Source organism: Salvelinus namaycush, chromosome 38 (genome assembly GCF_016432855.1).
Source record: "Salvelinus namaycush isolate Seneca chromosome 38, SaNama_1.0, whole genome shotgun sequence".
NCBI lineage: Eukaryota > Metazoa > Chordata > Actinopteri > Salmoniformes > Salmonidae > Salvelinus > Salvelinus namaycush.
In genome coordinates this window covers 3,930,368-3,946,526 of record NC_052344.1, presented here as the reverse complement: position 1 = coordinate 3,946,526, position 16,159 = coordinate 3,930,368, and the positions used below count along the sequence as shown (strand labels likewise).

Genomic DNA, 16,159 nt, shown 5'->3' with positions numbered 1-16,159 from the left:
GGGATGAGTTTAGACAACCCAGCCCCACCGCAGACATCATGGGCTTTCTCATAGCGTGGTGTGCAATGTGAGAGGAGGATGAAACGTCAACAGACGACTTCAAACGTGTTCTTTAAACACATTCTTTCCACTGATCGATCCCCTGATACCATTGTTAGATGGGAATGTCATCTAAAGAGAGGGTTTATCCAGTTTGAAACCACTTTCTACATCTCTTATTTTTTCCCCCACTTGTTTGAAATGGCACACAGAAATGAGATATAGACTCGCTGGAGAGTTTGCGTCATCGTTCTCTATAGTTAGTTAGATTAGACAGTATCAAAGCCATCACATCAGTGACATGCATTCTGACACAAACGTATATATTACACTAGAGAAACCTGGCCAGTTGGTGTTATGGCGGTGTTAATAATATAATATGGCATGTCAAGTCGTGATATGGTATGATAAAAACGGTTCATTTGTCTATAAAGTATTCTTCTGAGGAGTACATTACCTGAACAACATGAATGGGGTGTGTCTGTGACATCACTTAACATTTTTACTGCAGTCGTTACGGTACAACATAACATCAGAGTTATAAGGTGGGCCTGGGTACAAAAACACAGACTCTTCCTGACACACACTGAGAGAAAACATTTAGATAAGCAGAGAGATGTTCAGTCAGAGCAGAGGGCACACAGCCAGAGTATGCACACAGCCGTGAGCTCAGTCCTGACAGATCAGCTCGGGCAAAGGCAGCTGCTGCTATCGTTTTATCCACCCTTCGTCTGGCTGTCAGCGGACAGGACTGAACAGAACAGAGAAAACCGCCGGTCTGGATGTTGCCTTGTTGGTGTTGATCATCGCAGCGCTCTACTCTTCGACAGACGCGAGGATGCTAGGACATCAGTGCCAACCGTGTTGAGAGATCTTGAAACTACAGCCCCAAGCTGTACTGGCAAGATAACACAATCGAGCTTGCATCCATCATATGCTGAAATCAACTTTAGTATGTGTATGAGTTGGAAGAGTAATTGTGAATTTATAATCCACTTTCAAACTCTGTGAGTGATATAGTCATGGTTACACAATCCATTTACACTAGTGAGTCAACCACTTGAAATCCCTAAAAATAGTACAAAGAGCTTTAGAACCCAGATAATAGGTATACATTTGAAGTCGGAAGTTTACATACACCTTAGCCAAATACATTTAAACTCAGTTTTTCACAATTCCTGACATTTAATCCTAGTAAAAATCCCCTGTCTTAGGTCAGTTAGGATCACCACTTTATTTTAAGAATGTGAAATGTCAGAATAATAGTAGAGAGAATGATTTATTTCAGCTTTTATTTCTTTCATCACATTCCCAGTGGGTCAGAAGTTTACATACACGCAATTAGTATTTGGTAGCATTGCCTTTATATTGTTTAACTTGGGTCAAACATTTCGGGTAGCCTTCCACAAGCTTCCCACAAAAAGTTGGGTGAATTTTGGCCCATTCCTCCTGACAGAGCTGGTGTAACTGAGTCATGTATGTAGGCCTCCTTGCTCGCACATGCTTTTTCAGTTCTGCCCACAAATTTTCTATGGGATTGAGGTCAGGACTTTGTGATGGCCACTCCAATACCTTGACTTAGTTGTCCTTAAGCCATTTTGCCACAACTTTGGAAGTATGCTTGGGGTCATTGTCCATATGGAAGACCCATTTGCGACCAAGCTTTAACTTCCTGACTGATGTCTTGAGATGTTGCTTCAATATATCCACATAATTTTCCATCCCTATGATGCCATCTATTTTGTGAAGTGCACCAGTCCCTCCTGCAGTAAAGCACCCCCACAACATGATGCTGCCACCCCCACGCTTCACAGTTGGGATGGTGTTCTTCGGCTTGGTCATTATGGCCAAACAGTTCTATTTTTGTTTCACCAGACCAGAGGACATTTCTCCAAAAAGTACGATCTTTGTCCCCATGTGCAGTTGCAAACCGTAGTCTGGCTTTTTTAATGGTGGTTTTGGAGCAGTGGCTTCTTCCTTGCTGAGCGGCCTTTCAGGTTAGGTCGATATAGGACTCGTTTTACTGTGTATATAGATACTTTGTACCTGTTTCCTCCAGCATCTTCACAAGGTCCTTTGCTGTTGTTCTGGGATTGATTTGCACTTTTCGCACCAAAGTACATTAATCTCTCGGAAACCGAACGCGTCTCCTTCCTGAGCGGTATGATGGCTGCGTGGTCCCATGGTGTTAATACTTCCGAACTATTGTTTATACAGATGAACGTGGTACCTTCAGGCGTTTGGAAATTGCTCCCAAGGATGAACCAGACTTGTGGAGGTCTACAATTTTTTTCTGAGGTCTTGGCTGATTTCTTTTGATTTTCCCATGATGTCAAGCAAAGAGGCCAGAGTTTGAAGGTAGGCCTTGAAAAACATCAACAAATACACCTCCAATTGACAAAAATGATGTCAATTAGCCTATCAGAAGCTTCTAAAGCCATGACATAATTTTCGGGAATTTTCAAAGCAGTTTAAAGGCACAGTCAACTTAGTGTATGTAAACTTCTGACCCACTGGAATTGTGATACAGTGAATTATAAGTGAAATAATCTGTCTGTAAACAATTGTTGGAAAAATGACTTGTGTCATGCACAAAGTAGATGTCTTAACCGACTTGCCAAAACTATAGGTTGTTAGCAAGAAATTTGGGGAGTGGTTGAAAAACGAGTTTTAATGACTCCAACCTAAGTGTATGTAAACTTCCGACTTCAACTGTACTCTGTTTAGGTGACACACATTGGCTCATAGAAAGATAAATGGACTAGGGTAGCAAAATTCCGGTAACTTTCCCAAAATTCCCTAGTTTTCCAGAAATCCTGGTTGGAAGGTTCCTGAAATCAGGAGGGAATAAGCAGGAAATCCGGAATTTTTCAACCCAAATTTCCGGAAAACCAGGGAATTTTGGGAAAGTTACCGGAATTTTACAACCCTAAAATGGACTCCTCAATGTATCTCTCAATTCATAATTTAAATTCTGAAGAATAAGCTACATACCGATCAACAGTAACTGACCATTTATGGTAGGTATGGCCCTTTGTGGTAGGTAGTTCTATTTTTTAAATGGAAATCTCCATTTGCCAGAGAAAATAACATTCACTCAGCCTCAGACGCAAGCTGAGTCATCTTGTATTTAGTACAAGTGAGCTATGCAGCAGGGAGACACCTGATATAACATGTGTATGAGAATGACTGAGGACAGTGGTTTCCCTGTAGGGGCCTGTCCTGAAATGACAGAGGAGATTTTGGGCGGGCAGATTTGTGGCCGCCAACTCTGTCTGGATGTATAACCTGCGCACCTCCCAGTCATTCCCATCAATGTGGCAATGACGGGAGACACTGTGTAGGGAAGAGACCACATCCTATCTCGTGAGGTTACACTGGCAGCACGGAACATCAGAGGGAGGAACAAATAAGTCAAGACACTAAACCTGGCATAACACCATCTCTGGCTGAGACATGAGCTCACTGTTTTGTATTGATTCACTGATTCACTGTCAACCGCTCATCTTCAGTAGTTACGATAATACTCAGGGGGGGGGCATTTGTTTAAACAATCCAAAGACAATTATTACAAATTATTATATTATTACAGACTGTATGTCACTGACATAAAATGGGGAGTTGTTTTTTCACACACTATGGAAACTATGTTATTAGTCCAGACTGTATTACAATAGGGATTTATATATCCTTTATAGGTTTTTCAGCAAAACATCCACCCAGAGATTCCTATCCATAAAATATCCCTGGTGGGCCTTTTGTACATTTTGATTTGTCTCAGCTTTTGTTTTCTCACAGCTGCATGAATTACTGTACTTGGCTTTCTTGTTCCCACCCGAAAACCATTAACAATGTGTTCAAGTATGATAAAGTAATTGAGAAAACACACACACAAAAGCTAATTATATGGCCAGTGATTTCACCAGTCTAGGTTTGGTTTCACAACATGAGGTTGCCGTCATTTACAGTAACACACCAGACGACCAGGTCTGGCACCTAATGGACATACTTCAGGGAAGCCCATCCTTCGGGCCAAAACACTCAGTCTATATATTTTCTGCGTGTGAAAGTCAGACAAGTGGATCATTTAGGGCCGAAGGCTGTCGTGAATCACACTTCCCTAACCTCCAAACACCTCTGTGTCACATTCTTAAATCCCCCCAGTCCCCTCGCCTCACTCAATTATAAAGTTATGTTCAGTTGAATGTTGGGTTGTTGGCATGCAGACAAATTAGGTAAAACATTGAAGAATTTTTTTGAACCAGTCTTATTGGGCCCATGGAATTTCCCACAAACTAAAGGGCATCACTTCGAACTGAGAGGGGACGTGAGTCATCCAATGACCCCGCCTTTGCAGGTGTCATCATGTTGGACCGAGGCTAATTGTCACGTAACATCTGTGCCCAAATAGCCATCCTTAGTGAATCACCACAGTTATAATGGAGGGACCTAAAAAGTTATTTGACCATTATAATTGCCCAATGACCCTTGTGAAGTAGGGGCGTGGCACTAATATAATGTACAATGTTACAGTGGTACTGTAAAACATTTATTGTAAAACTTCATATATTGGTTGGCAATTAATAAAACAATGAGCGGCTAGACAAAAAGGCGATCTGAGAGTTGAGGGTGAAAGGTCAAACAAAAAACATTCTCCACAACATTAGCCAGGAGTGAGGCCAGATGGATAAATATTTAGATGTACATTGTAAATATGTACTTATATCAAGCTCTGATATGAGGGGGTAAAGTCATTTTAAGGGGGCGCATCAATTATCCAACACAACACATGGTGCATCCATCCCTGCATTTGTATGATCTCTTAATTTTCACGATGGCCGCTCAAAGCTGCCACATCAAGGAAGCGGACAGCAGCGAAAAGACTTACGCAGACGAGGAGAGGAGGAGAGCTGGGGGACCCTGACCCAGGCCGCTGTTCAAAAAGATCTCCTGGCATCGAAACCAAAGACAGCCTGTCCACATAAAACACTGCTCAAAGATGAACTTGGCCTTGAGAGACAAACGAAGCACACGCAAATTACTGACTGTAATCACACACTTGGCCTGAGTGGATTTGATCTTCCTCTTTGAAATCAGCATGGCAAAACCTCAGAACTATTCCCGTACTGTATATGTGTGTGCTGTAGTAACTAGAAAGTGTTCTGTGGATTGATGAAACCTTTACAAAATCAAGATCAAACCTGAAAGTCGAGGATGAATATTTTACATTGACATTTTAAACAGGTGGAGTGAATGGATGAATACCTACATATTCCAAACCAGACTGTCAGAACATCTTCTTGTTCATCAGGTTATTCAGTGGTTTCTCTGAGGTCTTTAAATTGTGCTGGTGTGGTAAATGTACAAGTGTTTGGAGCGTCAAGAAAACACTTAACCTAGAGCCAACCATCTTTCATCGCCATCTTCCACACTCAAATGTACACTGGATCCGAGGGATTTGTCATCTTCTTTGTAAGTAAACCACTGCACTTCATCATAGCCAAGTCACTACACAAGATAAACGTGCCACGGCCTTTGTAGTTGTACAAATTGAATTAAGCCGTAGACATAACACACCTCTCCCAACGTGACACCGGCATGACACACTGTTCCCAGAAGACAGAGAGACCAGACGACACACTGTTTAAGTTGTATTTACAGTAATGGTAAACCGTGCGCTACCGACCAGCCACCGCAAACTATGCATCGGATGCTCAGTGTATCACATCGTAAGCCGTTACAGGCTGCTAATGGGGCATGATAATTATGGTCATGGAATTCAGGGTCATCTGGCTTACGTTAGGATCCATCCTGATCCGAGTGTGTTTCCATGAGGGAAACATCTGTCTGGAAAACAGACAGGCAGCCTATTTTCAGCGATGGAAGTTTCCAGAGTGGAAGTTTCCTCAGAATACCGAACACCAAGTTTGTGATAGAGATGTATTTGATGACGAAGAGTCTGAACACTTTGGGCAAGGCACCTGCGAATGGTTCATGGGTTTCGAAGAGAGAGGCAAGGAAGATGTTAGAAGTAAGCAATGTCGGTGGCACGTCTAATTGAGGCAATGGCTGGCCATTCGGAGATATTTCAGTCATCTTTGGACATCTGCACAATGTTCTGAGGAATACACTCTGACAAATGCTGAGAAAATACTGGGCATATGGACACGATTCATGCTAAGTCTTACTGTATGAACACCTTTAGTTCTAACTGGTGCTCTAATCGAGGAATCAGAATTAATGAAAGGGAACTCTTCATGCTTCCTACTCCAGTTTCCCTTCAAGCCATGATTGAGCAGGTGTTAACCAATACGATTTAATAACAGAACATGGCCACTACTTCACTCAGAGTCCATCTATTTTACGTAAACACAGATATGAGTGTAGGTTATGTCATACCCCCCCAATGCATAGCCTAAGTAGAATAGACACTACCACTAACAAAACAATTGCTATTTCAATCCAACTTTGCTGTGGTGGTGCAATAATAGAGTCATGCAGCAGGGCTATTAGTGCTCATCAATTCCCTAACCTAGCTACATTTCAGCTGGCGTCTACATTTGAAAAAAAGTGAGAACCAACATCAATGGGACAGACAGGGCCTTTGGCAGAGCCAGTCCTGCAGAAACGATTAGTGCGGCAGGGCATTCCTCTCTGTCTAAAATGGAAAGAGATGTCACATTCCCATTTTCCAGGGTTAGGCTAGAGTATACTGGGTCTTTGGAAAAACGACTGCGGAAGTAAGGAGGCAATGTATGCAATTACACCCAGCAAAGTCACTCGATCCTGGGATCGGGAAAGCTGTGAACCTCTGGTCATTGGCCTCTTAGAGGAGGCATACAGAGAAAAGATTGGTTGATAACAGAAAATTGCACTTTTATTGCGTTCTAGTTCAAAACACTATGTTTCTGACCGAAAGGTCTTCAACGGATAGTCAGGAGGAGGCATAAAACCAGTTTTGCCATCAGTTTCATGTTCACAACATGATGACAATTATTATGTCATTACTCATACCTCTTCTCATGATGCAGTTGCTTATTTCTCATGTCTTGATTTATGATGTTTAGAAATTGCAGTAAAAGTTTTTGGAAAGTAAAATGTTTTTTTTTATGAGCTTTGTCCAGAAGTTGAACAATTTGAACAACTTTCCCCATTTCGTACAAGCCCATAAACACAGTCCATGACAGATTGCTGGGCGTTTGTCTTTGCACAGCTCTGATAGGTTTTTATTTTTTTATTTTATGCTAATGAAGCAACGGACAAATAAAACATTCCAAAAGTCAATTTGGCATCGGGAGTTTGGAGCAGATGGTCGAGGTCCTGGTGTTGATAGAACAGATGACTGGCATCACAAACTTTGTTTACTCAATTTAAAATGGGGTTCAACAGGCAATTTGCATTGAGAGAGGTAGGCTTTAAACAGCTGGTAACAGTCAATTATCCAGTTTTGCAAGCAGGGTTAAGATGTGATAGCACAGCCAAAATCTAATACTCAAGTATCCCTCCAAAACACTGATCAATGAGGGGACTACAGGCGCACAACAACAAAACAATTTAGTTCTAGTGGCACTTGAGGGAACTGGGAAATGTTTTATAGTGAAGGCCTAAATGAGGAGCAAAGGAAATGGTTTTGAACCCCCCCATATCCATATCCAGAGCCAAAGCCCTAAAGTGGCCCAATGGATTAACAAATAAGGGGAGAAGAAAGAAAGTGGGCTAAGCAAATAAAACAAGGCCGGGACATAGAACAGGTGCTAATACTGTAGAGTTCTATAGGCCTCTGGAAAGTGACCGGTTCCTTTTCTATTAACATCTGTCCGGATGAGGAAGTACAGGACCATAGAGTCAAGAATCTCCCAGCTAGAAGGGAAACAAGAGTTGTTCTGACACGGCCAGGAGTCCCGGGACACACAGTGGCTGTAGTAGAGGGTGTTGGCCCGGGGGATTTATCGAACAGGAAGAGAGGGGCTGTTGGGAAATCCACCACTGAGTGGCCACTCAGACGTCGCAGTCCGCCACTCAGAGTTAAATGGGAAAGCCGAGGGCTGAAGAAAGACAGTTTACAGGTTGGGACTCTGCCTGTAGGTCCTCCACTTACTAGAATTCAGTAAGGATTGTACCGTGCATACAACTACAGTATAAATGGTGTTGAGCTGAATTAAATGAGTCTAGATAATGTAAGACTGAATCTAAAAATAAACATTGAACCAATTGGGTGATTCATGGCATCGATCAACTGCCATAGATTCACTGAGCTGAAAGTCGTACTGTACATGTGTTATTGATTATCACTTCATGTTTAACCTACATTACGGTGTGAAAAACATACACAGCATTATATAGCCTGATAACATGCAAGGCCCATTACAAGGTTATTCGCACCTCAGGTGGTGTGAGATAAGCCTAAGGGAAGGGTGAGAGCACTCTGTTTAATTGATGACGTTGTTGTTACCATTTGTGCTAATGCTCACTTTAGGAAGCGTGGGGCAAGATTTAGAGCTTAAACAAGCGTGAAAAAATTATTGGATATACATACAGTGCCTTCGGAAAGCATTCAGACCCAATAACTTTTTCCACGTTTTGTTACGTTACCGCCTTATTCTAAAATGTATTAAATCATTTTTTCCCCTGGTCAATCAACACACAATACCCCATAACGACAAAGCAAAAACATTTTTTTTGAAATTGTAGCAAATTTTTACAAAAAACTGAAAAATTTAATTTACATAAGTATTCAGACCCTTTACTCAGTACTTTGTTGAAGCACCTTTGGCAGCAAGTACAGCATCGATTCTTCTTGGGAATGACGCTACAAGCTTGGCACACCTGTATTTGGGGAGTTTCTCCTATTCTTCTCTGCAGAGCTTCTTAAGCTCTTTCAGGTTGGATAGGGAGCGTTGCTGCACAGCTATTTTCAGGTCTCTCCAGAGATGTTCGATCGGCTTCAAGTTCAGGCTCTGGCTGGGCCACTCAACAACATTCAGAGACTTGTCCCGAAGCCACTCCTGCGTTGTCTGGCTGTGTGCTAAGGGTCGTTGTCCTGTTGGAAGGTAAACCTTCACCCTAGTCTGAGATCCTGAGCGTTCTGGAGCAGGGTTTCATCAAGGATCTCTCTGTACTTTGCTCCGTTCATCTTTGCCTCGATTCTGACTAGTCTCCCAGTCCCTGCCGCTGAAAAACATCCCACTGCATGATGCTGCCACCACCATGCTTCACCATAGGGATGGTGTCAGGTTAACTCCAGACGTGACACTTGGCATTCAGGCCAAAGAGTTCAATCTTGGTTTCATCACACCAGAGAATCTTGTTTCTCATGGTCTGAGTCTTTAGGTGCCTTTTGGCAAACACCAATTGGGCTGTCATGTGCCTTTTACTGAGCAGTGGCTTCTGTCTGGCCGCTCTACCATAAAGGCCTGATTGGAGGAGTGCTGCGGAGATGGTTGTCCTTCTGGACAATGTTCTTGGTCACCTCCCTGACCAAGGCCCTTCTCCCCACGATTGCTCAGTTTGGCCAGGCGGCCAGCTCTAGGAAGAATCTTGGTGGTTCCAAACATCTAACATTTAAGAATGATGGAGGTCACTGTGTTCTTGGAGACCTTCAATGCTGAAGAACATTTTTGGCATCCTTCCCCAAATCTGTGCCTCGACACAATCCTGTCCCAGAGCTCTACAGGCAATTCCTTGGTTTTTGCTCTGACTTGAACTGTCAACTGTGGGACCTTATATAGACAGGTGTGTGCCTTTCCAAATCATGTCTAATCAATTGAATTTACCAGATGTAGACTCCAATCAAGTTGTAGAAACATCTCAAGGATGATCAATTGAAACAGGATGCACCTGAGCTCAATTTCGAGTCTCATAACAAAGGGGCTGAATAGTTATGGAAGGTATTTCTGTTTTTTATTTCTAAAAAACGGTTTTCCCTTTGTCATTGTGGAGTAATGTGTGTCCATTTTAGAATAAGGCTGTAATGTAACAAAGTGGGAAAAGTCAAGGGGTCTGAATACTTTCCGAAGACACTGTACATAAGCCATCAAATGTTATGGTCATTCCGTGCAATATTAGCTCTACCCTCTGACCTATACTGTATTTCACAAGATTTATTTCTAAGCACATGTGATCATACACATGCATGTCGATGTTGGCTCTTACTCTACCGCACGCCTGAGGAAAACAATAGAAGGAACAGGCAGCTCCTTTTGGCAAAAGAGGGAGGGGAACCTTCTGCAGACTACACAAAACCAGAGCCCAAATGTCAGCACAGCCACTGCTTTCAATGAGGCCCCGGTACAGAGGAAGAGAGAGAGAGAGGGAAGGGAACATCAAGGGGGGAAATATTTTGGAACAGCTGGATGTGGCACACCCCGGCTCTATTTATACCAGCAGAAGGGAGCGATAGAGCCAACCTCTGCCGTAGAACCAGTCCCGGGCAGCTGGCCGCCTCGCTTTTGATGTCTCACTCAGACCAAACCGTGGCCGGACAGCTCCATCCTCATTGCCCGGGGCAGATCCACTTCCTCACCTGGAAAAGGGCTCCGTTTAGCATGGTGAAGGAAACGGTTTGTCTAGAGAACAACATCGGAGTAGAATAGTGGTAGGGTCGCCTGGCCTGACCTCTTTTTACCCAGGAAGAGCTGGATAGGGCATACTGTACAAGAAGGAGTGACAGGGAGTCACTCAGGGAGCTACAATGAATTGCAAGTGTGGTGTGAGGGTTTTGAGTGTGGTTTGAGTATATTGCTTCATGTCCAGTAAAGCAGTAAATTGAGGGAGTCTTCCCAGTGTGGCTATACGCCCTCTCTCTAAAGACAACATTAATCATTATTGGGTGACGCAAAGGCACTCCCAAGCTGCTTTCTCACAATCTGCACTTTGTATACTGTCCTTTATACACAACCAAGTCTAATATGTTGCTTTAAAACTGAATTTACAGCCACCAGTCCCCCCAATGTATACAACACTTACAGTCACTTTATGGGCAGTTGAAGGACTAAGACAAAAACACTGTTCCATTATAATGGTGAGACTAAACATTTATCGAAACTCTCTAAAGGACTATGACATCATAGATGCATTCTTCCTCTAAAAAGGCCTAGCCATCCTCAGTTGCCCAAACACCACTATCAATTTGAGGACAGTTAGAAACGTTATTGTGAAACACCACAATGTTCCCATGATGCTGTGGATAAATGTTTGTGCAGGTTCTCCTGCGGTGCTGAGGGGAGATTCCAGGCATCAGTAAATCTGGACATGGGATGAGCTGCGGTACATCACACAGCAGTCTGTCCGGTAACACCGCGGTCAACCACGGTCAATCGTGGTCCATCTAGTCCACACACCCCATGGACCATGGTCTGGCCTGGTTCACCATTACCAGAGGGGGAGCAGAGGGCGAGCCAAGCACAATGACAGCATGCTGATGGATAAAGGACAATCCTCCATAACTCACAGGCCACAGTAAGCCCCACACCCTCTTAGATCACCACTAACAATGGTTCAATCGCTACCACAAAAATGAAGTCCGTGTGTTAGGGTTGCTGCATGTAAGCCATGGGTCCTTGTAAATGCAATACATAGAGCTACAATATCCACTATCTACGCAACATAATGTAGTGAACACATTCAGTGTAATTATAGTAGTGGGCAGATATTAATACCATTAAGTCATATGATATCATACTGACCACATGCTATGGTAATGCGTTTAGGGAAAACATCAACAACTAATAGGGGTATTCTTGTGAAATCATGTCTATATTTAGGTTCCCACAATTCCCTCAGAGACATATGGTTGTCTCCACGCAGTGTGACGTCTACATCCGGTGAACCCATGGCCCTCCAACCTCCCTACCCATGAATCACTGGTCTCCAGTCCAGCCATCATCCTTGACTGATTAGCTAAGCCCCCTCCTCCCACTCACCTTCCCTTCCTCAATTGTTTCTGTTTCTGGGAAGGGCTGCAAGAGGAAACACACGTACTGGCCCATTTTAAACTGCCAGTGGAATCCTACTAGAACTAGATGCCAATGAATGCATAGGAGCACAGTACAATAACACACTGGCTGAAAGCTAGCAGGTAGCCTAGCGATTAAGAGCATTGATTAAGAGCATGGGGTTTGAATCCCCATGCCGGCAAGGTGGAAAAATCTGCTCTTCTGCCCAGTTAACCCCCAACAACAACTAATCCCCAGGCGCCGATGACGTGGACGTCGATTAAGCCAGTCCCCCGCACCTCTCTGTTTTAGAGGGGCTGGGTTAAACACGGAAGACACATTTCGGTGTCTCATGTACTCAGTTGTACAACTAACTAGGTATCCCCTTCCCCTTCCCTTCCCATTTAGTGTCCCTGGCATGTCGCAAGGATGAGAAGGCTAGGCAACAATATAAAAACACCCAATGACAGCGATTCCAGTTACTCATAAAACAGTGTACAATTACCGGGTTTATCTTCTAGTTTGACAGCACATAGATCATTGGAATGGTAAACCTAAATAATTTTGAACAGCCCTTTCAGTGGTCAGTCAATGAGACAGCCTTATATGACCAAAGTAAATAGGAAAGTCATTTTTACTGTGCTCAGCATAGGACTGCCTGTTACCGCGACTACCCTGCATTCCCTTAGCCTCTTGGAATTCTAAGGAGCTATTTCCATGCTGTCATGCTTCCTGTGTATCCCAACTGCTGTGCGGTGTCTCATTGTCTCATGGCGTAATGCAACATAGTAATTTTGGGGGTTTCTCTGACTCTGACGGTTTGACAGTTCACCAAATATGTACTGTACAGTATGCAAGGGAGGGAAGAGGGATTCTGGCACAGAGCAGTGAAGCGGTGTGGTTGTTACTTGGCCCTAGCGTGTCGGAAGTCACTGACCGTTCATCATACTTTAACTACTGGGAGCGGGAGTCCCATTGTGAGTGAGATGGAGAGCACAGGTCAGGGTCTGGGACGTGTTTCCCTTTCCTAGTAGTCAAAGCTCTCCATTGAACATGAACTGATAGCCATAATCTCACTGTTAGTTAATGGGAACAGTGAACTGACGGTGGTTTCACCAGAGAGATAGAATGGGTATCACCATCAAAAGCTAAGGAGCTGTGCGTGACATCTTGCTTTGAAAATGAAATGTTTTAAAATGCGGTGTAGATGAATGAGCTGCTGATAAATACGGAGATGAAAACGTTTCAGGGTCACGATAATGCGTCCGGGTTTCCTAGTTGACCTCCTAGCGGATAGGAAGTAGATCCTAGAGTAGCTTCACAATCAACAATGGGCATCACACTGTGCTGACACATCAGAGATTGAATGCTTTGACTTTATCGCACAAGAAGTGGCTTCCTTCCGATTAAAGATTGATGCCCAACACCTAATATCTTCACTCACAAATTAAGTCCGACACCAGTTGACTGAATGGGGGGGGGGTTTGTTTGACCTGCAGGACCAGACGTCCAGGAAGTTTCAATTAAATAATCTCTCACTTACCCTCTATTAGTCTCACAGGCCTGTTTGGCACGCAGGGATAATGTCTACCAATGCCTAAAGCCACTGTATGTGTGGGTGAGTTAGCCTAAGTGAATTCACTCAGGCCATTGTGTTTGGTTAGGGGGATGGAATGTAGTGTAAACTTGAGCCTTGTCAACCTTGATTGGTTTTACTACCATACACTATGTACATTGCTCATCTCATACACTGTAGTATTTCACATGTTTTCTTCAAAATAAACAGCAGTAAAGCGAAAAGGGGGCCATGTCCCACTTAAGCACTATGGCATGTAGGAGAGGGAGTAGCGTAGGAGAACCAACAGACAGGAACCCCAGTGAGTCATGCACATTTGGATGCGATCCCCCACCCTCTCTCAGCGCTGCTATCTTTTCAACTTTCGCCTCTTCCTGTGTCTATTTAACGGCTTGTCAGTCACATGAAAGGTATTTCCTCTGAGTCACCGCCTGGTCCCTTTTGTCATTACAGAACCACAGAACCACACATACTGTAGGGCCTTCAAACAACTCTTAGCGCACAATGCCTTCCCAGGCTCCCCGAAGGCTGGCTGGGCAGCTCGCACTAAATAACAGACATTTTTTCTACACGTAGATTTTTAGAGATGAGATTATGCGCCTGCATTCTGCTTACAGTACGTTGGCCTACTTAGGACAACAACATTTCCAGAAGGTCCTATGACGTTTTTTGTGGAAAGGACAGATGGGGTCATATGGAAACGTCATGAGAGATATCACAAAGAGTTCATGCAAGGCTGTGACTCCCTCATCATGCCATTCTCTTAGTCACAATCTTTTTATATACAGTGACTTCAGAAATGCTAGATAATAACTATAAAAAGTTACACTGACCGAGGCTTAAATTGATGCCATGGTGACATAAACAAAGAAACAAAGACGTTATGTGGTTATTGGAGTATTTGTTTGAAGAATCCTCAGGGACATCAGATGGAAATGGTGGACACCACCCTGATTGAGTTGAGAAGCTCAGTTAAAAGAAAATGATAAACGTCACTGCTAACTACCCCCCCCAGAGAAACCTAATAAGTCTCCAATCTCTGACCCGACAAGGAATGCAACAAATATGATGACCCCGTCATGTTCCAACCTGACAATGGCTCAACAGAGGTTATGGTATTAATGGTTAACAATGGCCTTGCATATCTCCTGTTGAAGTTTTGACATGTCATGTCATCTGCATATAAAAAAACAGATCTGATAAAAACTGGACTTTAGCTGTGGTCATCTGATTCTATTCTGTTCCAAAGTTAGTCAGACACGGCTTGTTTATTTTTTGTCTAGAGGAAGGATTCCAAGAATTTCCAGGATATACGTACTGTACATGTACCCCTGAACAAATACAGGCTGATTATATAGGAAATAGTGCTCAGGAAACAACGGTATAATTCTGAAATAATAAATTAATACAATATTTATTTGCAGTGTGCCCCTTATTGTACAGTCATAACATGATCTGCGTATGACAGACACACTTTGCCAACAAATACGTTCTTCTCTGTTGTTAAATGAAATAGGCAGACAAAGGCCTACTGCATGTGATGCACTGCTGCACACACCACTTGTATGTTTTTATGGGCCATATAAGCTAAATGAAGGTGAAACTGCAAAAACATATATATATTTTTTTTTTTACAACTTCTGAGTTGTTAGCTGATTGTAATAACGTCCTTTCCACCACACTTGCCTGCTGGGCCTGTTCCTATTGAGGTTAACGAAGAGCATTCTAAAAGCTGCTGAGGGGCTATAGGGTCATAGTTCATTAGCCTGGGATTACTCTGGCTTTGTTAGATAATTCTCAACCCTAACCCCTAATGTGGCTCCACAGATCAGCCTCCACACACAGCGATATCTCCACTCAGGTTTCTGAACCCTTACATAAAAACACAAAGGGGAGAAAAAACAGATTAAACTTAATTTGTCTAATTCTAGAGATTGTAGCCAGCGTGAAGGATTTTACCATCGCTCACACTGGGTCACATGAAAAACACGGTTCTCTCTCTCTCAACTTCAGCATGAGAAGCTTTTGAAAATGAGACTGGTTGTGAGATTAATGCCAATACTCAGAGGTGATTTGGAATGTCTTTTCAAAGGTATAAAAGGGCTCTGAGTTTCTCACATTTGAGGTGTATTCATAAGCATACACTGTTTTAGACAACAGGTGCAAAACGGTCTAGAGGCCATGTTGTTTTTGACTATATGAAAAAGTAAGGTGTAAACAAATGGAGTTCATTGCTGCCTTGAATTGAGCCTTTATCACTGACCAGAAAATGCTACAGAAGTTCACAGAACATAAATGGACATTTAGTGGTGAGCCTGGAAAAACCACCAAACCATGTCTTTCTGATACACCCAAAGGAAACCTAATTTGTACATGTTGCTGTTTCACTGTTAAAATAAACAAAACATGGTAATAACAACATAAAAACAAATAAGTGCCAAGTTTCCCATTAATTACAATAAATAAATGCTCCTTGAATGTATGAAACATTACATCAGGCTCATATGGTTTTCCATTCAATGAGCAATTTCCAGCGGTTTTTACTCAGACTGGAATGTTTTACGGCTGACAAAAGTGAAAGGGGGAAAAATAATATTTTTAATTTAAAAAA

The 16,159-nt window shown here is 42.9% G+C and overlaps 1 protein-coding gene across 1 annotated transcript in view; it reads right to left on the bottom strand.

Annotated features, from left to right (window-relative positions):
- The window catches only part of LOC120031885 (synapsin-3-like), a 117,277-nt gene that overhangs the window by 26,439 nt on the left and 74,679 nt on the right, over positions 1-16,159 (bottom strand). The gene's annotated exons all lie outside the window — the stretch shown is intronic.